The 24,269-nt window shown below is 43.8% G+C and overlaps 2 long non-coding RNA genes across 51 annotated transcripts in view; one reads left to right on the plus strand and one right to left on the minus strand.

Moving 5' to 3' along the window:
• Nucleotides 1–24,269, minus strand: part of LOC103349250 (uncharacterized) — a 603,064-nt gene that overhangs the window by 461,379 nt on the left and 117,416 nt on the right. For 47 of the 50 annotated variants that reach the window (XR_016214679.1, XR_016214701.1, XR_016214703.1 and 44 more), the window contains one exon: nt 8,808–9,697. The exons of the other annotated variants lie outside the window; for them this stretch is intronic. This is a non-coding gene — a long non-coding RNA (uncharacterized LOC103349250). The remainder of the gene's footprint in view (nt 1–8,807; nt 9,698–24,269) is intronic. 50 annotated transcript variants of the gene reach the window in all.
• Nucleotides 44–14,484, plus strand: LOC149124324 (uncharacterized). The gene is made up of 3 exons (XR_016214751.1): nt 44–3,725; nt 13,985–14,050; nt 14,133–14,484. It is a non-coding gene; the product is annotated as an uncharacterized LOC149124324 (long non-coding RNA).

The following is a 24,269-nucleotide window of genomic DNA, read 5'->3' on the forward strand; positions in this document are numbered from 1 at the left end:
CTGGGATTCGTCATGTTAAAAAAAAAAAAAAAAAAAAAAAAAAAAAAAAAAACAGGTCTGTAACAGCCCTTCCTAGGCATTTGTGAGGATTCAAGGAGATTTTTGTTACCTACCACACCTCCCAAGAAGTGGTGTTTGCCCTCTCCCCTCTTGTGTGAGTCACCCAAATGTCTATGCCTGGCCTCTGAACATGCTGATGGGAAAATACAAGAATAAATGGAGGAAGAGCATGGGAAAAAGAGAAAAGAGTGAAAAGGAACCTCAAGGTTTCTTATCAACAAGTGCAGCTTAAGTGATAACTTGACTGTCAAAATATCTGTTGTTCTGAAAGTGGTAGTTAAAAGGTATTCTCTTTCAACCTAAAGCCTTCCACAGATTTGAAATGTTTATTAACTTTATTAGTAATTATAAATATTTAATAACTAAAATTCATGTTTCCCATTAGCAATTTAAGCATGATTCCCATTTTCAAAGTGATCATGGCCTCTCTGAATTGCTACAATTGAAATAAGCTCTCTTTTCTGCAATCCAGGCACTTCACTGTTAGTCCTAACTAAAGCTTAAGAGGAGGATTACCATAGTTCGCAGTCAGAGCATGGAGCCTTGCTCCGGTGGCACTAAGAAGCCACCTCCTGGCCGTCACACTCGGACGGCTTTATCAGAGAAGCATTGGAGAGGAGGGAAGCACTTGGGAGATTGATGGGGAGTCAGAAAAGGAGTCTTAATCTGTGCAGTTCTTGGCGCCAGGCATTGCAGACGATCTGTAAATTGTGGCAGAGAGAGAAGACCAGTCTCGAGCTGTCTGTGGGGCTGGGCTTGTCTACACAGCAGTGTTTCAGGAACTGAAAGTCTAGACGGACAGGAAGGGGATCCTCCTACCGTCCTCTGGGGCCTCCTTGATGGATGAAGTTGGTTTGCTTGGAATGACAGCAAGAGGGGAGAGCTGTGTCGCCTGAGAAACTCAACTGAAAGTCAAGGGCAGTGCAGCAGCTGGGAGCACCATGGATGGGCTGTGATGGATGTGTGCTGATTTAGGCAACACTCCATTCCAGAAGCTCCCACCCACCTTGAGTGTTACACTGCTGAAAACGTGTGTGTAGACACTATTGTTTAATCCCGTCATACCAGCACTTCCACTGTGCTTTAATTTTCTAAAAAAATGCCGAGACCCATGAACTTGTACCATGAGCCCCTATGAGTTTTCTAACACAATGGCTAAAAACTACGGCTGCACACTGGCATCACTTGAGGATGCTGATGCCCAGCCTGTATCTCAAGTCAGTTAACTCAAAACTTTTGATAGCAGGACACAGGCAGCAGAATTTCTTTTCAAAGCTCCTTGACAACGCTGGTACTTCAAATTACTTCCTAGTTGAGAGGTGGTGAAGTGGGAGTAGATACACTCAACACTTTGAAATGACTCAATTGGGCAACTTAGGGAGGCAACACTAATATTCTCTGCATGAATTTGCATGTTTTATGCAACGTTTGCTATAAAGTCAAACTTACTTAAGGTCAGTGTCAAGTGCTCCGGGAAGTATAGTAGATAAGCCCAGAATGCTGACCTTCTCAAAATATCTTTTCATACACTCATGCCCACATTCTGTGTAACAAGCACCGTATAAGCTGCTAACGATATGCTGATGATGTTAATATTATAGTTAGCAATAATAACATTTGCTAACAGTCCCTTTGGCCAGGCATGATACATTTAATGACCTCATAAATATCAAGGTAAATATTATTAGTATTTTCTTGCTATGGATGAGGTTTAAGTTGTCAAATAGCTTGCCCGTGGCTACACAGCTAGCAACGTCAGAGGTGAGTTCTTAGCCAGGGATTTGAAATTTCATGTGGCACACCAGGATGAATTAATAAGGCCGTGTCCTACTTTTCAATTAGATAATGATGATGATGTCTATATTTTGGCATCACCAGCACTATCACAATGGTAGGTCTAATATTTGGTATTAAATATTTGATGAATTAGACATTTTTCCCTGGTATACAAAACAGGTATGAGGGTACTTCAGAAACTTGGTGGAAAATGGAATTAAAAGTTTATTTTGGTACAAGATAATTTAATTCCATGCATCAGAGAGGTCTTCAGAAAATTCGTGGAAATGCCTATTAGGAAGAAATTATGCATGGATGTTAAAAATTTTGCACTAGGAGCCAGCGCCACGGCTCACTTGGCTAATCCTCTGCCTGCAGCGCCGGCATCCCATATAGGCGCCGGGTTCTAGTCCTGGTTGCTCCTCTTCCAGTCCAGCTCTCTGCTGTGGCCCGGGAAGGCAGTGGAGGATGGCCCAAGTCCTTGGGCGCCTGCACCCACATGGGAGACCAGGAAGAAGCACCTGGCTCCTGGCTTCGGATCGGCGTAACTCCGGCTGTAGCGGCCATTTGGGGGGTGAACCAACAGAAGGAAGATCTTTCTCTCTCTCTCTCTCTCTCACTATCTAACTCTATCAAATAAAAAAAAATTTTGCACCAAAATAAACTTAGCTTTTTAAAACAACAACAAAAAGATTTATTTATTTGAAAAGTACAGTGACAGAAATTGAGAAAGAGAGAGACCTTTTGTCTGCTGGTTCACTCCCCACATGGCAACAACATGTGGGGCTGGGCCAGGCCCAAGGCAGGAGGAAAGAACACCATCTAGGTTTCCCACATGGTGGGCAGGGGCCCAGACACTTAAGTCGTCATCCACTGCTCTCCCAGGCACATTAGCAGGGAGCTAAATTGAAAGCAGGGCCGCCAGGACTCACACTAGTACTCTGCTATGGAATGCCGGGGTCAAAGGCAGTGGTTTAACCTGCTGTGCCGCAGTGCCAGCCCCATATAAGCTTATCTTTTCATTTCATTTCTTTCATGAACTTTTTGAAGTACCCCTGTACGTGATGATTGTAACATAATGTATTAGTGGATGCTGGGGCTATTGTCAGAACACCAATAAAGGGGCAGTTAACTCTCCAAGGGCATAATTAATTCTGCTTGAGTGGAGGCAACACACACACACACACACACCAGTGTTTTTTGAAAGGTTTTGAAGACTGAACAGGAGCCTACTACACAGAAAAGGAGGAAATATTTCAAATGTAGGCAATGGAAGGAGCAAAACCACATGCATGAGAATTTGAGGCACTCTGGAGAAATAATCAACCTCTACCAGCGGTTCTCAAAATGTAAGTGTGCATTGGAATCACCTGGTGACTTGTTACAGCTCAGCCCGCTGGGCCAAATCCCCACAGCTTCAGCTCCAGGAGCCCTGTGCCAGGACTGAGAGTTTGCATGAGTAATGAACTCCCAGTTGTAACTGATGCAGCACACCTGCTTCCAAGCCCCAGGTCTGGAGAGCAGAATCATCAGTGCACAGCTTATGCACACAGGTGAGCATGCCCGGGGTCAGCAGCACTCACAGCAAGGAAAACTCCCTTGAGAGATGAGGATTTCTCCTTCTGCAAGGAGCAGGGGGGAGCAAATCATCCTAAAGCTCTCCAGTGGGAGTACATGGACAAACCACAGCTTGAGACTGAAATGAGGGAACCTGGGATCTTATTGCATTGCTGTCCGGTGGTGCTGCTAGTCACAGACTAGCACAGGCCTGAGGCAAGAGCAGTTGGAACACACTAGATCTTTTGTTGTGCGAGTGAGGGTTTGTGCGCCACTGGCTCACTGGTTCGTAGTTCTTCCTCTAGTGTTGGCTCTGCATCTACTGAACACAGGTGAGTTCCTGGCTTTAGCGCTACAAATACCATGGGGGCACAGGGGGATAGAGAGGGCCCGGGGATGCCAGCGGAGGTGGATGTGGCTGAGACAGATGACAGATGACAGCCTATACAACTCCTTCTCTCACTTCCAGTGCAGTTACCTCTGCCCTTGTATCTAACCCTTTTAAATGAGCATTTGAACTCAGAACAATGAATTTGCAGTAATAGCAGATCTCTGCGAATCCCCTTCTCCCCACCCAGGACAGACCCCAGCCAGAGCTTGTGTCCTCTGACTTAGACCGCATGGCAGGGAGCTCCAATCTCCCCTCCTCTCATAGGTGGCTCTGCCAGCTGCCAGCCTACAACTGTGTGTCACATTTCTAAGCCCACCATTACTGCCAGCAACGCCAGGGAAAAGTAGCCCTCACCGGGCACAGACAGGGAAAGGAAACAAAATCATGACATTTGGATTCTGCGTGCCATCTCTGTTTTCTTTTGTAATGCAATCCCCATGACTCCATTGCAGGCTTATGGAACTTTCTAGAAGCTCATTTTCAATAGTCTACCTTGTTACTTGGCCAATGTGGTCCTGGAGATACTTGGTTTTCGTTTCAAGATTTCCATTTTCCTGCTGTTGACCAGGAAGGAGGGGCCAGAGAATTATAATCTGAAAGATAAGTATCACCTATACAGGGGGCGCCTGGAACAGGGGTTACACAGAAGGCCTGTGCTCCATTTCTTTTGGAGATGAAATTGTTATTAGTATTATAGTTTTTTGTCTTCCTTCTCCTCCTCCTCTTCTTCCTCCCCCTCCCCCTTCTCCTACTTCTTCATTAAAAAAAAAAAAAACTATTTGAGGGGAAGACATTGAAAAACAAAATATCTATTTTCTGGTTCATTCCCCAAATGCTCATAAGAAGCCAGGAGCCAGGAACTCAATCTAGCTCTTCAATGTGGATGGCAATGAACCATCTAATTAAGCCACTGATTGTCTGCTACCTTCCAGGGTGCACATGAGCAGGAGGCTGGCGTCAGGAGCCAGAGCTGGGAATCGAACCCAGGCATTCTGATGTGGGATGTGAGCATCTTAACTGCTGTCTTAGCAACTGGGCAGCTAAACACCTGTCCTATATTATCAGTACTATTGCTGGGCCTTTGGCTCCCTTTCCAGAGATGAAGTATTTTTGTCATCATGTCGATTATCCCTCACAAGAACCCAATTAGGGGAGATTGCCTCAACAGAAGAGGCTGATTAAATTCACAGATTTATTGCAAAGCCACGTTGGGAGTTGTGGAAAATGAGTTTCGCTGCTCAACTACCTTGCTTTAAGAAAAAAAAAAAAAGCTGTGTGCCTGCACCTTGAATTATCTATCTAAAACAGATCATAAAACACCTGTAAGTTTGTATGCAGTTACTCGACTCCAGGGAGGTTCACAACGCTTCTTCCAGGCTCTGAGTACCTCTCAAGGAGGCTGTGGTAGTGGTCTGTTCATGGGACACAGAGGAGATTCGGTCCCAGCAGAGAGTAGGGTAGCTGGCCATCTGCTGCCTGGATGCAAGGCAATAAAGAAGGCCTGCCTTTGCAAAGCTCGTGTCCAAGGTGGATGTGGAGCCCTCTTTTCACTTGGGTCCCTGTAAAGCTGCTGTAAGGAGAAGCGATGGTGTCAATGCCATGTTACTTTCCTTAGAAATGAGGCCAGCATTGATGATGTCTTCCTGTCACCACCCAAACTTTCTTCTGGGTATATGCCAAACACCCTCTCCCCTGATAGGGCACATTTCCCACATTAATTTCTTTCTGTCTTCTTTCTTTCTTTCGAGATTTGTTTATTTGAAAGGCACAGTGACGGGGGAGAGAGAGAGAGAGAGCGATTTCCATCTGCCATTTCACTCCTCAAATGGCCACAACAGCCAGGGCTGGGCCAGGCCAAAGCCAGGAGCCTGGAACTCCATCCGGGTCTCCCACATGGGTGGCAGGGACCCAAAGCACTTGAGCCATCTTCCACTTGCTTCTCAGGCCATTAGGGAGCTGGATTGAAAGCTCCCATATGGGAAGCTAGAGTTGCAGGAGGTGGCTTAACCCACTGTGCCTCAAGGCCGGCCTCTCCCAAATTATTTCTGCTGGCCACTGATCTCCCAGGCTGCTCTGGAATGCAAGGTTTTATGGTGCTGAGGTCTGGGCTGTGCTGCATGCTAAGCACACACTGATTCAGCACCTTTATTAGCACACTAAAAACAGGAGCTCACTCTCACAGAATGTCTTCCTGGGATGTGCCGAAGCACTGTGTTCTGCGTTTTACCTTATCCAAACTTCCAAAAACAGTGCTCTGATCTAGATACTCATCGAGCCCATTTTACACATGAAGAAACCGAGGTTTGGGGTGGTGGACTGAGCTACCCAGCTCAAGGTGAAACGTGGAGCCAGGTCTTAAGCTTTGCAATCTTCTCACCATTTCATGAGACTGTCCTCAAATTGCTACGAATGTATTTCTTCGAAGTTGCTTCTTTATGTCATGGAGTCTTCCGAACCGGAACCACTGGTCATCTCGTGTCGGTATCTCTCACGGTTTCTCGTGTCACCACAGGGCTTCCACCTTGGAGCCTTTCCTGGTTCCGTCTTCCCCTGACATCAGGCTCTTCTGCTCCTGTTTACTTGGCTTCCAGCATGCTTTCGTGGATTTTCGTCTGTATCTCTGACAGTTTATGGATAAACAAAGATGTAAGGGAGACAGGATGTGACTGAGTTTATTTACCCTGCCTTTGGCAAGTCAGGCTTTGTCTGCAAAAGGAAAAGTCAATCAAAAGCAAAAGTAGGCTAAAAAATGATGCCCAGGGCATACAGTTAGCTCTCATGTTGGGTGGGATTAGGTTTTCTTGCATCATTATCTTAGTAACTATTAGATGATAAGTTGTTATATCCGCGAAGTGAACAGAGGATGGGGAGAGGAGAGACAAGGAGTGATTTTTGTCCCCTCACTTTCACCCTAAAGAAACTGTTAATTAAACTTGGGAACTATGTTGTCCCCTAATGACCTTCCCAGAGCATGGGCTGCTCAGGAAATGGGCCTTTTGAGGATGGAGGAGAGAAGAATGTGTGTTATTAGCAGCGACCCTATCTCAGCAGGGGCCGGGCCAGAAAGCACTACAAGTGATGTCCACGGTTCCACAAGATTGCACACGGTTCCTAATCTCTTCCATCCTGCTCGACCCCAATTAAACCGGCTTCCTTGTATACGTCTGTGCTCTCTGGAGCCCACATGTGATAGGGTTTACCCTGCCTTTGCCCCCTGAAGCAGTCAGGACACACTTAATGAGCACCTACACTGGACTCAGCATCTCCTTTGTCCACGGGTCAAATGCCCTTGTGGCTTGCGCAAGGTTTCCCGAAGATTTTTTGGCTGGCTGTGCTGACTGCTTTCTGCAGATGATCCCCTTCGATCCTACAGTGTTAGGAAGTGGAGCAGAAGAGAGCCCTGAGTTCAAAAAAAGGAGAAATGGTGTGTGGAAGGACCCTCTGCTAGCAAGGGCGTTCACCTCATTCCCTGGAATTACAGAGCCTGTGTATCCTTTATTGATCTCTACTCCTACGCTGACAGATAAGTGAATGGGAACTGCCTGCCCCACGTGGCTCTTCTCTCAGTGTGGGTTCTGTTTTGGAAAAGTCATTAAAAAGGAAAAACGCTTGATTCATCTGTAAACGCAAATGCTGTTATGAACAGAGTCAATGGAGCTTCGGGTGCTGCAGGGAATGAAATCAACCAGGAGATCATTTATTTCAAGGAAGACACTCGTGAATATGAATTCTGAGTGGAGTTGCGTGCCTACTCGTGGACTTTCTCAAGTTTGGTTGTGCCTGCGATGTTAGAGATTGCTCTTGATTTCCTGAGCCTTACCAAAGGTACTTGAAATCATTCCGAAATATCCTTTAATTCTTTTAAATAATGCACCTTTCAGAAACTATGGTCCACCCTCATCATTAGGAACTTAGCATTGAAGGAGGAAATGAAAGGTAAGGGGACAAGTATCCTGGTTTTTTTAGCCTGAAAGCTTTAAAAACTAAGCAGAAGCTATTCGGCAATAAAAAGCAATGAGTTCCCAAGTCGCAGACAGACACAGAGGAAGCTGAAATGCATACTGGAAGACGCCAGCCTGAAAAGGCTGCGAGCTGTGTGTCCAACTACATGACGTTATGAAAAAGGCAGAACTATAAGAAGCCGGTGAAAAGTTCATAGAAAGTGCATGCGATGAACAAACTAGGCATGGCCTTCAAAAATGCACTAAAATGAACTGGTTTTTTAATTCCAGTTGCCCACAAAGTTTTAGAAGTACCCTTGTAGGGAGAGGAATCAGTGATTTTCAGGGGATTATAAAGGAAAAAAGGATGAGGAGAGGGGTTCTGAGATGTTTAGGGTGGGGACACACTTCTGTCCTATTGTCATGCTGGATCACGTCATCCTATTTGGCAAAACCCATCGACTGTACAATGCGAGGAGTGAACCCTAATGTCAACAGTGGATTTGAGTTAATAATATATGGGTATTGGCTCATCAACTCTAACAAATGTCTCACACTAATGCAAGAGGCTCATAATAGGGGAAATTGGAGTTGGAATGGGAGGAGCAAGACAATCAGTGGAAATGTTTTGCACTTTCCCCTCCATTTTGCTGTAAATCCAAGACTGGGTGGGGGTGGGGTTCTTAATGGAAAAAAAAATATTAAGACAGGCACTTGTTTCTCAGCCAGTGCGCATCTCTGGAGATGATAGTCCCCTTGTGGGGACAAAAGGAAATTCTCTGAGCGCTCAGGTTGTGACAACCCAGGAATATATGAAAGGTCAATTTAAACGTCTCAGTGGGTTGGAAAGACAAAGCGGACTTTGTCCCACAGTAGAATTCATGCCATGGAACTGTGGAGATGGCAGGAGATAAAACAATACCCTCTATCACTGGCAGATTAACCCTCAAGGACATGTGCTTTCTGTTTACTCTATAGGCTCTTCAGGATAATGGGCCTTTGTCCTTATACCTGGGGAGGGGAAGGCGCCCACAGCAGAGACTGGGTGGGTTTATGTGACGCCACTGGTTCAGATTTCTTACCTGCATCTCCAGCGGTACACTTCATTACTTCACTCCATACGATGACCTCCAGCCAATAGGACTTGGAGACTGAGCTCTCAGCACTCATTCAAAGGAAAGGAGAAGGGCTCCGCTTTCCTGGACTAGAACTGTGCCATGTTTCTGCTTTCAGCCAGATGCCAAGCCATGGATTTGGGCAGGCTCTTGTTTTCCTTGATCTCTGGGTACAGAGTGGAAGCTCAACAGAGGTTTGCTGGATTAATGCACCTCCAGGACTTTGCTATAAGAAAAGAGAACAGAAGAAGGATCCCTCTCAAGCTTGGCACTAGGCTCTCCCAGCTGTTAGGTTGCAGCTTCCAGATCTGCATTCTTCTGTGGACATGTGCGTGCTGTTGGCTTCTTTCATTCTAAACCTTTGCTTCCGATGGGAGCTGTTGGAATAACCAACCTTTCCCATATTCTTAGTATGTGCAGTTTGAATTTAATAATTCCTGTGACCTGCACTTTGCCAATCACAGTGTGGTTTCCCTTAGTCTCAGTCTGATTCAAAGAAGGACATAAGACAAGCTGGACCCTTGTTGATATGACTTGAAAAAAAGGTGTTCTTTTTCTACTGCAGTCAGGTTTAAAGATGGTGAAACAACATGTCCTGGTGAAAATATTTGTGCAACTTCAAACAAGCCTCACCTGAAGTCAACACATTTCCTAACCGGGCCACTAACTTCCCAAGATTTCCATCACCTTACAACCAATTATAATATAGTAGTGGGTCCATTCTTTTCTGCATATTTTGAAGTTGAGTTTCTGTTCTTCCACATGTCCATGTCCTTCAAGTTGGAATTCAACAGGAAAATTCTAGCTGGGAGATGGTCTGAGTGAAGCCTCAACCACTTTTCATATCTTCATCGTACCTGAAAATGGACAAAGAGAGCATCGGAAATGGAAGTTGTAACTATTACTTCCAAATTCTAACTAAAGGAGGAATGCTCCTTCATTAACCGTCTCACTACACTGTGAACTTTGAGTCCTGCTGAGAGGATTGAAATGTCAGAGGGAGAGGCCTTTGGACTCTGGCTGACACCCATTCAGAAGAGGTGGCCAAGGCTCCTGCCTCTCCATCTCTCCCAGCGCTGCCTTAACCTAGGAGTATGGCTCAAGTACTAGGGCAGCTGGGACTTGGAAAATAACCTTGAAATTCATGGGTGGGTTCGAAGGAGGAAGAAAAGTCTGCTGCAACCCTTTTTCTCCAATGGCCATATCATCTAATAATTGACACTAAGACCCACTATAGAAAGCATAGCACAGAATACGCTCCTAGATCAATTCCTTTAACCCCCAGACAACCCTGGGTAGTAGGTCCTGTTATAATCCCACTTCACAGTTAAGGAATGGGGCCTAGAAAACTTAGAGAGCCTATCCTGGATCACCAACAGAATTGAGACCATCAGGATGCAAGCTCCCAACTACAACATGATGTTACCAGGTTTTCTGATAAAGAATAAAAACAAGAGCCAGCCCTCCAGTCATGGGAGTAGGGATGACAAATGTAAAGACAAGGAAAAGGCTCCAGCCCCGTGGATATTCAGACCCAGGTTCCTGTTGAAGTCAGTGGAAGTTGAAATGCATACCGGTTCTGCAGGCCACGGGGCCAGGCTGAAGCCATGAGTTTCATCTGGGTCTCCCATGTGTGTGGCAGAGGCCTAAGTACTTGGACTATCCTCCGCTGCTTTTCTAGGCATATTAGCAGGGAGCTGGGTAAGAAGTAGAATAGCTGGGACTCAAACTGGTGCCCATATGGGATGCTGGTGTTGCAGGTGGCAGCATTACCCACTATACCACGGCCCCAGCCCCTCAGTGAGTTCTTTATCACATGTGTAGAAAGATGTAAGTATGCATATATTGAATCATGCAGTTGAACATTCCAAAATCAAATACTCTCAGGGCCACAGACATCAAAACATATGGAGATTTTAAAATATATCACAAATTCTCTCATTCCTTTCTCCTCAAAAGATAGTCTTTGGGGCTGGCACCATAGCTCACTTGGTTAATCCTCTACCTGTGGCGCCAGCATTCCATATGGTCACCGGGTTCTAGTCCCGGCTGCTCCTCTTCCAGTCCAGCTCTCTGCTGTAGCCCTGGAGGGCAGTGGAGGATGGCCCAAGTGCTTGGGCCCTGCACCCGCACGGGAGACCAGGAGGAAGCACCTGGCTCCTGGCTTTGGATTGGCACAGCGCCAGCCATAGCGGCCACTTTGGAGGGTGAACCAACTGCAAAAGGAAGACCTTGCTCTCTGTCTCTCTCTCTCTCACTGTCTAACTGTATCTGCCAAATTAAAAAAAAAAAAAAAAAGATAGTCTTAATTTCCCTCAGTGACTCGCTTGCGGTGGATGGAAGGAGGCAGAATGACCTTGCGTGACCACAAAGACTAGGTTAGATAAGGGGATGGAGCTCTCACTTGACTTTCTCACGGGAGAAGCACTTGTAGGGCCACCATAAGAAACATGTAAAAATATAAGAAACATGTCTTTTCCTGAAGCCACCATACTGCAAAGACCAAATGGGGAGACTGGATCGGGACAGAAAATGGAGCCCCAGCTTTTCAGGCCTTTCCTTTGGGGTGACTGCAGACTCATAAAAGACCTCTAGCTAGAACCGCCCAGCTGAACCACTCCTGGATTCCACACCCATGAGAGAAAACAATTGATTATTGCTGTTGTAAGCCAGTGAATTTTGTGGTGTTTGTTACAAGGCAACAGATACTTCATATGGTGTCCTGATTTGCATTTGGTTTTATGACTGCATTGAACTTCACTATATCTATTACTGGCTAATAAAAATAGAATACATAAAGATGATAAATGGCAATGAGGTAAGAGTTAATGTTTTCCAGGACTTCAAATAAAGAAAAATGAGTGGGAAATGGCTCATCGTCCCCAACATAATGTCTCAGGCACTCAAAGAAGTCTTTGTTCAGACAACAGCGCATTGTGCCACTGAGTTTCAGCAAAACAACTTTGCCAATTACATTTTTTTAAAAAAGATTTATTTATTTGAAAGACAGAGTTACAGAGAGGCAGAGGCAGAGAGAGAAAGGTCTTCCATCCACTGGTTCACTCCCCAAATGGCTGCAATGGCCGGAGCTGTGCCGATCTGAAGCCAGGAGGCAGAAGATTCTTCCAGGTCTCCCACGTGGGTGCAGGGGCCCAAGGACTTGGGCCATCTTCCACTGCTTTCCCAGGCCATAGCAGAGAGCTAGATCTGAAAAGCAGCAACTGGGACTTGAATCAGTGCCCATATGAGATGCTGGCGCCGCAGGCGGAAGATAACCTACTGTGCCACAGCACCGGCCCCTTTTATGATTATTTTTATCTAGCTTTATATTATACCTTTGTATAACATTATGATGATAGAAGTCAACACCAGAGATCTATAATTATTTTTCTTTAAAAGGAATCTTAGGGTGGGCATCTAGCTAATAGTTACAGTGCTGCTTGGGACACCTGCATCCTCTATCAGAGTGCCTCGGTTTCATTCCTGGCTCCAGTTCCTGCTAATTTAGACCCTAGGAGGCATGAGTGATGACTCAAGTTGGGTTACTGCTACCCATGTGTAAGACTGGAATTGAGTTCTTAGCTACTGGCTTCAGTCCAGCCCAGTCTTGTCCATTGTAGCCATTTGGGGAGGAAGCCTGCAGATGAGAGCTTTCTCTTTCACTCACATAAATAAATAAATAAATAATTTTTAAAAAAGACAAAGTTTGAGACTTTATAAGGGAAGCATTTTCTGCTGCTTTTCCAGATGCATTAAAAGGGAGGTAGAACGGAGGCGGAGCAGCCAGGACTCAAACCGGCACCCACATGGGCTGCTGGCATTCCAGGAGGAGACTCAGCCTGCTGTGCCTCAATGCCAGCCCCAAATGATCTGTTTTAACCATAAGATGTTCTCAGTAATCCCCAAGTTAGCTACAAAGCACGAACCTATATTACAACACACTACCATCTCACCCACTGTTTTTAAATGAATCGACACTATTCACCTCAGGAATTCTTCCTTATAGCAATATAAAGCAGTATAATTCTAAGTCTTAGGGTTAATGACTCTGCCTGTAAGTCTTTTCAGTTTAAGACGTATTCTGATTTCTCTGTTTTCTATAGCTGCTTGTATATGTAGCCTGACTTTTTTGATTGATAATCATTTATTCCTTCCATGTACTGGTTTAAATGGGGAAATCCCCACCTGCTTGCCTTAGTCCCTGACCTCCTCAGCTGGCATTTTTGAGTAGAGCACTTGAATTCGATTTTAAGGCAGGCCATTATAAATGTACCTTTCAAATCTAAGGAATGTTCATCCATTTCTTAATTTTTATATTAGGCTTAAACAAAAACATAGAAGCTTGCTTTATGCCTACTATTAATGTGGATGCCTAACAGATATACAGCAGTCCATATATGTTATGAAAAACAGGTGGACATAGTTTGATTTTTAGGAATGAAACAGTGGATTATTAATTACCGCAATAATAGTAATGTCAGTCACTTATATTTCTCCTTTGAAATACTTGCATGATATAGTATTAAAGACTTCATCTATATTATCTCACTTAACCCAGGGAGGGGAATGTCTTGCCCCAGGTGGTATGAGGTTAGAAGAATCATTTGTGCTGGCCCTGCTAAGGCAACCTCAGGCAGGACTTGAAATTCAGTAAATCTGGCCAGCACCGCGGCTCACTAGGCTAATCCTACGCCTGCGGCGCTGGCACCTCAGGTTCTAGTCCCATTTGGGGCACCAGATTCTGTCCCGGTTGCTCCTCTTCCAGTCCAGCTCTCTACTGTGGCACGGGACGGCAGTGGAGGATGGCCCAGGTCCTTGGGCCCTGCACCTACATGGGAGACCAGGAGGAAGCACCTGGCTCCTGGCTTTGGATCGGCACAGCCCAGCCATAGCGGCCACTTTGGGGGGTGAACCAACTAAAAAAGGAAGACCTTTCTCTCTGTCTCTCTCTCACTGTCTAAATCTGCCTGTCCAAAAAGAAAAGAAAAAAAAAAAGAAATTCATTAAATCGGTAGCAGGCAAACTTTTAAGTTGATGATTTTGTATGGTGCATGTATGATGGCCCTTGAGAGAAAAAAGGTTCCCCACCCCTGTCTAACCTATACAATTTGCCTAATGATTAAAGTAAAATTGTCATTTTACAGAGGCTCAGAGGGATGGTCGTCTGTCCGAAGTTAACGTAGCTGGGAACAGAAGAGCACAGAACCCAGGTATGTCTGCTTTTATCACATCCGTTTTTACCTCTCCGGATTCTCTTGGTGGTCCATACCTGCTCTGCTTGTCACATTTCAGGAAAGCTAAGCTGTCATCCGCTGGAAGGGGCTCCATTATCTACATGCCAGAACAATAGGCAGAGGTTGACAAGCTGTGACAGGATGCTTTATCACGAGGATTCTTACTTCATGCCGACTGACAGTGCTCTATTTAATAAATAGACCTGTTAGATGGGTGTCTAGCTAACTTTCTGCTGCGCACATCAAGAGAAAAGGCAGGCCCCAGAATCTGGCTGCTCCCAATCCTTGTTCAGAGCAGGGTCCCCAGGGCCTCTGTTTTACTGCAGTGTTGTTCTCCACGCCCCACAGCACTGAGGATGTAGCACTTCTTCTTTTTCTTCTTCTTTTATTTTGTTTAAGGAATACAACTTCATGCATTTAATGTAAACAGATTTGGGAACATGATGATTCTACTCCCCGGCTTCCTTCCTACCCATACTCCCCACTTTCTTCCTCCTCCCTCTTCCTTTTCTATTCTTATTATTTACAGAGATCAATTTGCAGTAAATTTTTATACTCATAAGATTAACCCTACACTAAGTAGAGAGTTCTTGGAATAGTATGAGGAAGAATAAGAAGTAAAGAGCAAAAACAAACAAACAAGAAAAACAGTATTCCCTAACAGTCAAGGCAAGGGCTGTTCAAAATCATTGCATCTCAAAGTGTCAGTTTGGCTCCAATAGATTATATTTTAAGTACTTTATTAGTTACCACAGATCAGAGTGACCACATGGTATTTGTGGTTTTGTGACTGGCTTATTTCACTAAGTATAATGGATTCCAGTTGCAAATGACGAGATTTCATCTCCCTTTTTTACCGCTGTCTAGTATTCCATAGTGTATAAATACCATAATTTCTTTATCCAGTCTTCAGTTCATAAACATCTGGGTTGATTCCATATCTTAGCTATTTTGAATTGTGCTGAAATGAACATAGGGATACAGATAACTCTTTTATATGCTGATTTCATTTCCTTTGGATAAATTCCCAAGAGTGGGATGTCTGGGTCATATGGTAGGTCTATATTCAGCTTTTTGAGATATCTCCAAATTGTCTTCCACAGTGGCTGTACCAGTTTACATTCCTAACAATAGTGGATTAAGGTTCCCTTCTCCTCAGATCCTAACCAGCATTGGTTGGTTGTTGATTTCTGTATGAGAGCCATTCTGACAAGGGTGAGGTGAAACCTCATTGTGGTTTTGATTTGCATTTCCCTGATAGCTAGTGATCCTGAGCATTTTTTCATGTGTAGATTGGCCATTTGAATTTCCTCTCTTGAAAAATGTCTGTTCAGGACCTTTGCCCATTTCTTAATTGGACTGTTTGTTTTGTTGTTGAGTTTCTTGAGCTCTTCATAGATTCTGAAAGCTAATCCTTTGTCAGTTGCATTGTTTGCAAATATTTTCTCCCATTCTGTCAATTGCCTCTCCACTTTGAGAATGTAGAATTTCTTTTTTCTTTTTTTTTTTTTTTTTTTTTTTTTTTTTTTTTTTTTTTGACAGGCAGAGTGGACAGTGAGAGAGAGAGACAGAGAGAAAGGTCTTCCTTTTGCCGTTGGTTCACCCTCCAATGGCCGCCGCGGCCGGCGCGCTGCGGCCGGCGCACCGCGCTGATCCGATGGCAGGAGCCAGGAGCCAGGTGCTTTTCCTGGTCTCCCATGGGGTGCAGGGCCCAAGCACCTGGGCCATCCTCCACTGCACTCCCGGGCCACAGCAGAGGGCTGGCCTGGAAGAGGGGCAACCGGGACAGAATCCGGCGCCCCGACCGGGACTAGAACCCGGTGTGCCGGCGCCGCTAGGCGGAGGATTAGCCTAGTGAGCCGCGGCGCCGGCCGAGAATGTAGAATTTCTTAAAAGAATGTTCTGTTACTGCATCTGAAGACTTTTCCCATCTGCTGTCATTATTTACTAAAAAAACAAATTTATTTATTTTATTTATTTTTTTGACAGGCAGAGTTAGTGAGAGAGAGACAGAGAGAAAGGTCTTCCTTTTTCCATTGGTTCACTCCCCAAATGGCCGTTACACTGTGCTGATCCGAAGCCAGGAGCCAGGTGCTTCCTCCTGGTCTCCCATGTGGGTGCAGGGCCCAAGGACTTGGGCCATCCCCCACTGCCTTCCTGTGCCACAGCAGAGAGCTGGACTGGAAGAGAAGCAACCTGGACAGAATCCGGCACCCCTGCTGGGACTAGAACCCTGGGGTGCCAGCACTGCAGGCAGAGGATTAGCCTGGTGAGCCACAGAGCTGCCCAGATTTATTTTTAATTGAAAGAGAGAGAGGGAGAGAAAAGGAGGGAGGGAGGAAGAGATTGATCTTCTATTCACTGTTTACTCCCTAAATGCCCATTGAGCTAGGGTGAGTTTGGGTAGAAACCAGAACTTAATACAGGTCTCCCATGTGGGTAGCAGTAACCCAAGTACTTGAACCATCATCACTACCTCCAAAGGCTAATGCAGAAATCTGGAATCAGATGCAGAGCTGGGAGTTGAACCCAGGCACTCTGAGATGGCATACAGTCATCTTAAGCCCTATGTAACACCTACCTCTGCTGTCATTCTTTCCACAGGTTTTGATACGTATGTGCAGGAAAGGTCAACACCTTTCCTGTAAGTATTTAAAAATACCCATCTCTGAATCAGTGAACTTGAACTTTCCTGTAAATCATGTTTAAAAATCACCCATTCACAGATTTAAGGGATATTTTACAATGTTTTAGTTGTACCGGGTATCAGGATGATAGCCTGCTTTGGATCCATGAGACGTGTGTAAGTTCTTTAGTTACATTACCTCCATTTGTTAAATGTTTATGATGCATCAGAAACCAGTCAAGAATCTTTGCAAATGTTAACTCACTAAGCCCAAGGAAGAGGTATGTTCCCATTGAAGAAACTCAAGTTTAGAGAATTGAGATAGTTTGTTCAAAGTCACGTTGCTGGGGCTGGCATTGTGGTGTAGCACTTAAGCTGCTGCCTGGGACGCCGGCATGCCATAAGGGTGCCAGTTGGTGTTTCGGCTGCTCCACTTGCTCCCTGCTAACGGCCTGGGAAAAGCAGAGGATGGCTCCAAATGTTTGGGTCCCTGATACCCACATGGAAGACCCTGATGACGCCCCTTGCTCCTGGCCTTGCAACCATCTGGGAAGTAAACCAATGGATGGAAGATCCATCTCTCCCTCTCTCTACCCTCCCTCCCCCATTTCTCTCTTTGTAACTCTGCCTTTAAAATAAATAAATATATCTGTTTTTAAAAAATTGCATTGCTTCTTAAATGGCAAAGCTAAGATTTGACCTCTGTTTCTGTGACATCAAACTCTATCCTACTAACTCCTGTGTGACACCACCATCCACATGAATACATACTTGGGCAGTGTTAGAAATGGCGTTAATACTAATGATCTTTATTACATACTATGTAATAAGCTACTTCCCTTAACCTTCCCTCTGCCTGTATATAAGTATATAAAGTATCACAAATATGGAATTTTTTATTGACTTCTGTCCCCAAGGCCAAATATTAACAATAATCCTTCAGGGACTGATCTGGAGTTAATGGGCCAGTATTTGTTACAGTCTGGCCAAGCTGCACTCCCAAGGCCATCTTGTTTTAAAGGTTTCTGGGGAATTAGCTATAAAATGATTGCAGCACTGGTTCTCTTAACAGGACTCAGAAAGAAGGTGGGTACGTGCATTCCTTTTTCTTTTTCTTTTTTAACCAATGATCAGAAAATGTCACCTTGGCAATCATTCCACAGGAAATTAATGTTACTGCTTTACGTGGTTGTGGCCCACGGAATGGCGGAAAGGAATATGTATGCTTGTTTTATGTTGTTAACCAAAGCGAAAGATTTCAGTATTTAGGTGCCTCAGTACATGTATGCTTAGATAATTATTTCCCTCTTAAGAAGAAGGGAAAGGGACAAGCATTTACCCTAGTGCTTAAGATGTTCTCACCCCCTGGTGAAGTACCTGGATTTAATGCTAGGTCTGTCTGCTGGTTCCAGCTTCTTGCTGATGCAGACTGTGGGAGGCAGCAGTGATGGCTCAAGTGATTAGGTTCCTCCCACCAATGTGGGAGACCTGGATTTTGTTCCAGGCTCTTGGCCTTGGCCTTGGCCCAGTCCTGGCTGCTGCAGATATTTGATGAGTGAACTAGTGAATATGAGCTTTCTTTTTCTTTTATTTTCTTTTTTGTCTATTTCTGTCTCTCAAATAAGTAATTAGCCAAATATGTATTTTTTTTTTTAAAAAATTAAGAAGTAAAATATAGTCACCCCTCAATTTTCATGGAGGGTTTGTTCCAGTACCCCTTGCAGATAACGAAATCCTTGGATGCTCATGTCCTTTATAGAAAAATAGCCCAGTATTTGCATATAACTTGTATACATCATCCCTTATACTTTACATTGTCTCCAAGATACATATAAAACCTGGTAGAAGGTAAATGCCATGTAAATAGTTGTATTGTTTAGAGAATAATGACACAAAAAAAGTCTGTATACCTACAATACAGGCAGAATTTTTTTCTCTCATGTCATCCATCTGAGGCTTGTTGTGTCCTCAGATGTGGAACTATGGATACAGAGGACGACAACATTGTCAGAGGCCCTGTCATCTTTTACCATCTGGAGGTCTGTGCATAAATAGCAGTACTCGTAAACGTTATGCCAAGCAAGTAACTAATGCAACCAGCAGTTACAAAGTCAAGGGAGACAGCATCCACATCGTTCGGTCATGGAATCTGGAAGATTCCTCGCAGGGTGACTTTCAACAGTCTTTTAGAACAATTCAGTCCACGTGTTTGGAAACAAGAAGAATTTCTCTGCTTCTTCTAGAGCTTGTGAGTCAGACTTTACTGGGGAAACTTCATTTCCATCTGAGAAGGCTTTGAGATGCTGTGAACCAATGTCTAGCCAAATGGGACGCACCAAACATGTTCCTTCTCCCATTTCCCAAGTCTTCATGTCTGGCAACGCCATCTCCTCAGCTACCCACATTCAAGATTACTCTTGACTTTGCCCCGTAACTTGATCCCTTCATCCAGCCAACCTTTGAGTCTTAACCAATTCAGACTCCTCCAGAGCTCACTAATGGGCCTACTTCTTTCCATCCCAACTGCCAATTCTTCCAGTTCCCCCTTGCCCCACCTGGACACTGCCCCAGCTCCTGCTCATCTCACTGATCCCTCCTGCCTCCTGTCCTGCTGTTGTGAAGAGGAAAATCTAATCCTAACACTCTCTGGCTTCAGCCCTTCAAGGACTTCCTGTGGCTCCCAAGATAAGCCTGTAAGTCCCTTGTGTCTCTTGCAAACCCCTCCTGAAGAGGCCCTGTCAGCTTCCCCAGCCCCATCTGTCTCCCTTCCACATTCTCCCATTTCTTGGCTTCAGTCAAATGGAGCTACTTTGAACAACTTAAATACCGCAACTTGAGGCCCTTCCACAAATACCCTTCTGCTTGGAGGCCAAAATTAGATTTCTCATCCTCTCGAGATGATTGCCCCTATGCCCAGGCTTGTTTGACCTGCTCTGTGCTCTTATTTTTTTTTTTTTTATGATTCTCCTGTCATTTAGTTAATTCCATTGTAACTACCCACTTGGATTCCTCCTGTACCAGCCTTAAGTTCACTGTTGTGCGATGGTTTTCATACTATTGTATAGCCGTGGTGAAACAAAGATGACTGGAAGTGGTCCACAGAAGCTCTCTCTAAAGCTTTCGAGATTTATTCTGCATTTTGGATGTATATTTTCCTCTTTAGAATGAGTAGTGTTTATTTTTCTAATTAAGAACCTCATAGGCACAGAATTGGATTAATTAGAATCCTTATTCCATGACACTGTCGTTATTTGGCCTTGCTTGACTCACTTATGTTTGTTTTGATTGCAATTTTATACCGTAATCAGTGCCTTCAAATTCATCATGTGAGACAGAAGTAGAGACCTCCATAGCAGCTGGCACTTGGCCGTCACCCGTTCTGTTCTTTTGCATCGTTCCAACCTAGCTCTGCATCCTGTGATCACTGCTCTTGATCGATTTCTTTTTAAAATTTTGATTTCTATATTTATTCTAAACTTATTTTTCTTATATTTGTTTTTTAAAACTTCATAAAAATAGCATCATACTTGCGTAGTATTTGGGGCTTTTTTGCTTAATGTCATATTGCTGAAAGCCATCCATATTGTTTTATGTTGCTATGGTTCATTCCGTTTGACAGCTGTATTACACTCTGTTTCTGAATATACCACAGTTTTCATATCCACTTGCCTATTGATGGGCACTTAGTTTGTCTCCAGATTTTTGCCATAGTGAGCAGCATTGCTCTGAATACTTGTGCAGGACCTCTGTGCCTATGTAAACATTTCACTGGAGTTCAACTGCCAGGTCATACAGTATATGAATCTTCAACTCTCTGAGAGATGATGCCAAGCTAGCATGGTACAAGGTCATACTTCTAATAATACCATGCATGAAATCCTATGGATCTGTGTCTGTCCTTTTTTTTTCTTTTTTTCTAAAGATTTACTTTATTTATTTATTTGAAAGCCACAGTTAGAGAGAAATGATCTTCATCTGCAGATTCACTCCCAAAATGGACTCAATGGGTAGGACTGGATTGGACTGAAACCAGGAGCCAGGGGATTCTCCCAGGTCTTCCTAGTGGATGGGAGGAACCCAAGTACCAGGGCCATCTTCCATTGCTTTCCCAGGTGCATTATCAGGGACCTGGATTGGAAGTGGAGCAGCTGAGACTTGAATGGGTGCTCATATGGGGTGCCAGGGTCACAGGTAGTGGCTTTATTCACTACACCACAATGCTGGCCTCCAATCTGCATCCTTTCTGACACTTAATATTGTCAGCCTTTTTCATTTTGGCCAATCAAATGTCTGTAAAATAGTATCTCATGGGATTTTGATTTGTATTGCCTTAATCACTAATAACATCAAACATTTCTTCATGTGTCTGTTGTGCATATGTGTTTTTCTCCTCTGGGAAGTATTTTTTGAAAAATAATAGCATTTCTGGTTTTTACCATTTTTCTGCTTGCCTGATTGTGCTGTTCTTACTGATTTCTGGCCTCTGAATGTATTTTGATTAATACTTTGTAGATTATGTATATTTTTACAGTTGATATGTGATCTTTGCAGTAGCTTTAAGATGTCGTAAGAAAAAATTCTTAATTTAGAAATTTGTCTGTCTCTCCTCTATTATTCTTTGTGTCTAGGGAAAAATTTCCCAACCAGTAATTTTTCAATTAAAATTATTTATTTGTTTATTTTCACTTAATTATGAGGGAGAGAGAGACAGAGAGAGCGAGCTCCCGCCAATAGATTCACTTCCCCAAATGCCTGCAATGGCCAAGGCTTGGCTTGGGGCCAGAGCCAGGACCTAAGAACTCAACCCAGGTCTTCCCATGGGTTGCTAAGACCCAACTACTAGATCCATCACTTGTCCCCTTGCATGGTCCTAATTGCTAGGAAACCAGGATTGGGATCCAAAGCTGAGAATCAAATCCAGACACTATGATAATGGAATGTGAGCATCTTAAGCAGTGTCATAACTACCAGACCAAACACCCACCCCTGTTTGTTTTTTATTTTTAATGGGAGTATATATGGCTTAAACTACACTTCAGTAAAAATGAGAGTTTTGAAAGAAAATAAGCCAGAATATTAGAATTCATACACAATGCATGGAAAAATTCACGACAGTAATACATAAATAATTGCAGTCTGGGAATCACTGCTCACATATCAAAATATAGAATAAACTTATATTGAGTTAATATGTTCATTCATTCATGCAACAGTTTAATTAGCATATATTTCAAATAATTCTCTCAGAGTCTGATTGTATGTTTGGGTTCCCACACTAAATTTTCCATAATGTTTACTAAGTTGATTGACAGAAGTCCCCAAAGAGGGTGTGTGTGTGTGTGTGTGTGTGAGAGAGAGAGAGAGAGAGAAACTAAGATTGTAGATATGCATGTGTAGAATATCTAAAAGTAATAGATGTGAAGGAAAGGTATGATCCCTATATGGAACTCCTACAGTATGTATGAAAAAACCCAGAGCTAGACTTACCTATGTTAGAGTACAGCCTGGTCTAGAATGGAGCTAGATCTACTTCTTAGCCATTGACTCCCAACAGCTTCTCTGGTGAACTTCAGCCATCAGAATACACATCTCACAGTGAGCAGTAAGTCTTTGCATTTGTCAACACCTAAGGCTGAGTTGCATTTAACATTCCTTCCAAAGTAGATTTCTGGACAGTATGGTAAGAAGTGAAAATACCCATTTAACTCATGAAACAGGTTATGGTGGGACTTGAGCTTCTTTTAAACTAGAATCTGCTTCTGTCCACTCTTCCTTCAAGTGGTGGGCCCATCAACAAACAGCATTCAGCCAGAACTTGCTGGAATGAACTAAAATAGTCTGAAGAAAAAGACAAACTAATAAGAACCTTCACTGTTCAAGTTCTTTTAACACATGGTTTGTTTTCTGGAAGACAAAAAAAATGTGTGAAAGAAACTAAAAAAATTGGATTGATCTCCATTTGATCTTCTTGCTGCTGTGGAAATGTATTTTTGGCAGGTTGTTTCAAGTAGTTGGATTAGGCAATTTCCTCCCTTTTTCTAAGACTGTGTTTTAGGGACACCACGACATGTAGGTGTACTTTACCAGCTTTTCTAAAAGAGACTCTTGCATATTGTGAAAGGTATGCTTGGAACTAAACAAAGGACAGAAATTGAAATTAAATACTGCTGCATCTTAAAGCTGCCCAGAACCTAGTCCTCTCCAAGTAGACTTATCCATTTCTTTTTTACTTGTTAGCCCTCATACAGGCACAGAATAGGACATACCAATATGAGTATTTTGATGTCGATTTATAATATAAAAATGTTATTTTCTATTCAATTTTAATGAAAACTGTAGGGACAGCCAAGCCCTTTAAGGCTCATCCTACGGCTATCATTCACCATATACCCATTACACCCACACTCACTACCCTGACAGCTTAAGGAAGAGGAAACAGTAAGTCTGTCTGAAGGATGCAGTGAGATTATCTGCTTTATGCCTCATTTGATAATATTTTTAAACATGCAAGTTCAGTAGTGTATTTTTTAATTTTAAAATTGGTTGTGTTTTATGAGACGAAAGGTCACATACTCACATATGTGTGGTTTAAGAAATACTGTAGGGCCAGCAATGTGGTGTAGCAGGCTAGGCTGCTGCCTGCAGTGCCAGAATCCCATAAGGGCACCGGTTCGGGTTCTGGCTGCCCCATTTCCATTCCAGCTCTCTGCTGTGGCCTGGGAAAGCAGTGGAGGATGGTCCAAGACCTTGGGCCCCTACACCTGCATGGGAGACCCAGAGGGGCTCTTGGTTTCTGGCTTCGGATAAGCCGGGTTCCAATCATTGTGGCCATTTGGGGAGCAAACCAGCAGATGGAAGACTTCTCTCTTTCTCTCTCTGCCTCTGCCTCTCTGTAATTCTGCTTTTCAAGTAAATACATAAATCTTTTACAAAAAAAAAAAAAAAAAAAAAAAAAAGAGGAAAAAGAAAGAGAGAAAAAGAAAGAAAGAAGAAAAGAAAAGAAAAAAGAAACGAAACGAGGCCGGCACCACGGCTCAATAGGCTAATCCTCCACCTAGCGGCGCCAGCACACCGGGTTCTAGTCCTGGTGGGATGCCAGATTCTTTCCCGGTTGCCCCCCTTCCAGGCCAGCTCTCTGCTGTGGCCCAGGAAGGCAGTGGAGGATGGCTCAAGTGCTTGGGTCCTGCACCCCATGGGAGACCAGGAGAAGCACCTGGCTTCTGGCTTCGGATCAGCGCGGTGTGCCGGCCGCGGCGGCCATTGGAGGGTGAACAAACGGCAAAGGAAGACCTTTCTCTCTGTCTCTCTCTCTCACTATCCACTCTGCCTGTCAAAAAAAAAAAAAAAAAAAGAAAAGAAAAGAAAGACTGTTACACACAGCCTGTGTATCCATCATAATGGGTAATCGCGCTTGACCAGTCCTATGCAGCTGCCTTATTGGTCCTCCTCTCCGTTTGTATATCTGTTCAGAAATTCATTTCTGTCTCCATTATGTGTAAGCACTATTCTAGGTATAGGGAAATAAAAAATTAAAAAAGACAAAACTTCCAAACTCATAGAGCTTCCTTC

The sequence above is a fragment of the Oryctolagus cuniculus genome, chromosome 10 (assembly GCF_051225735.1).
Source record: "Oryctolagus cuniculus isolate XC-2025 breed Fujian yellow rabbit chromosome 10, ASM5122573v1, whole genome shotgun sequence".
Taxonomy (NCBI): Eukaryota; Metazoa; Chordata; class Mammalia; order Lagomorpha; family Leporidae; genus Oryctolagus; species Oryctolagus cuniculus.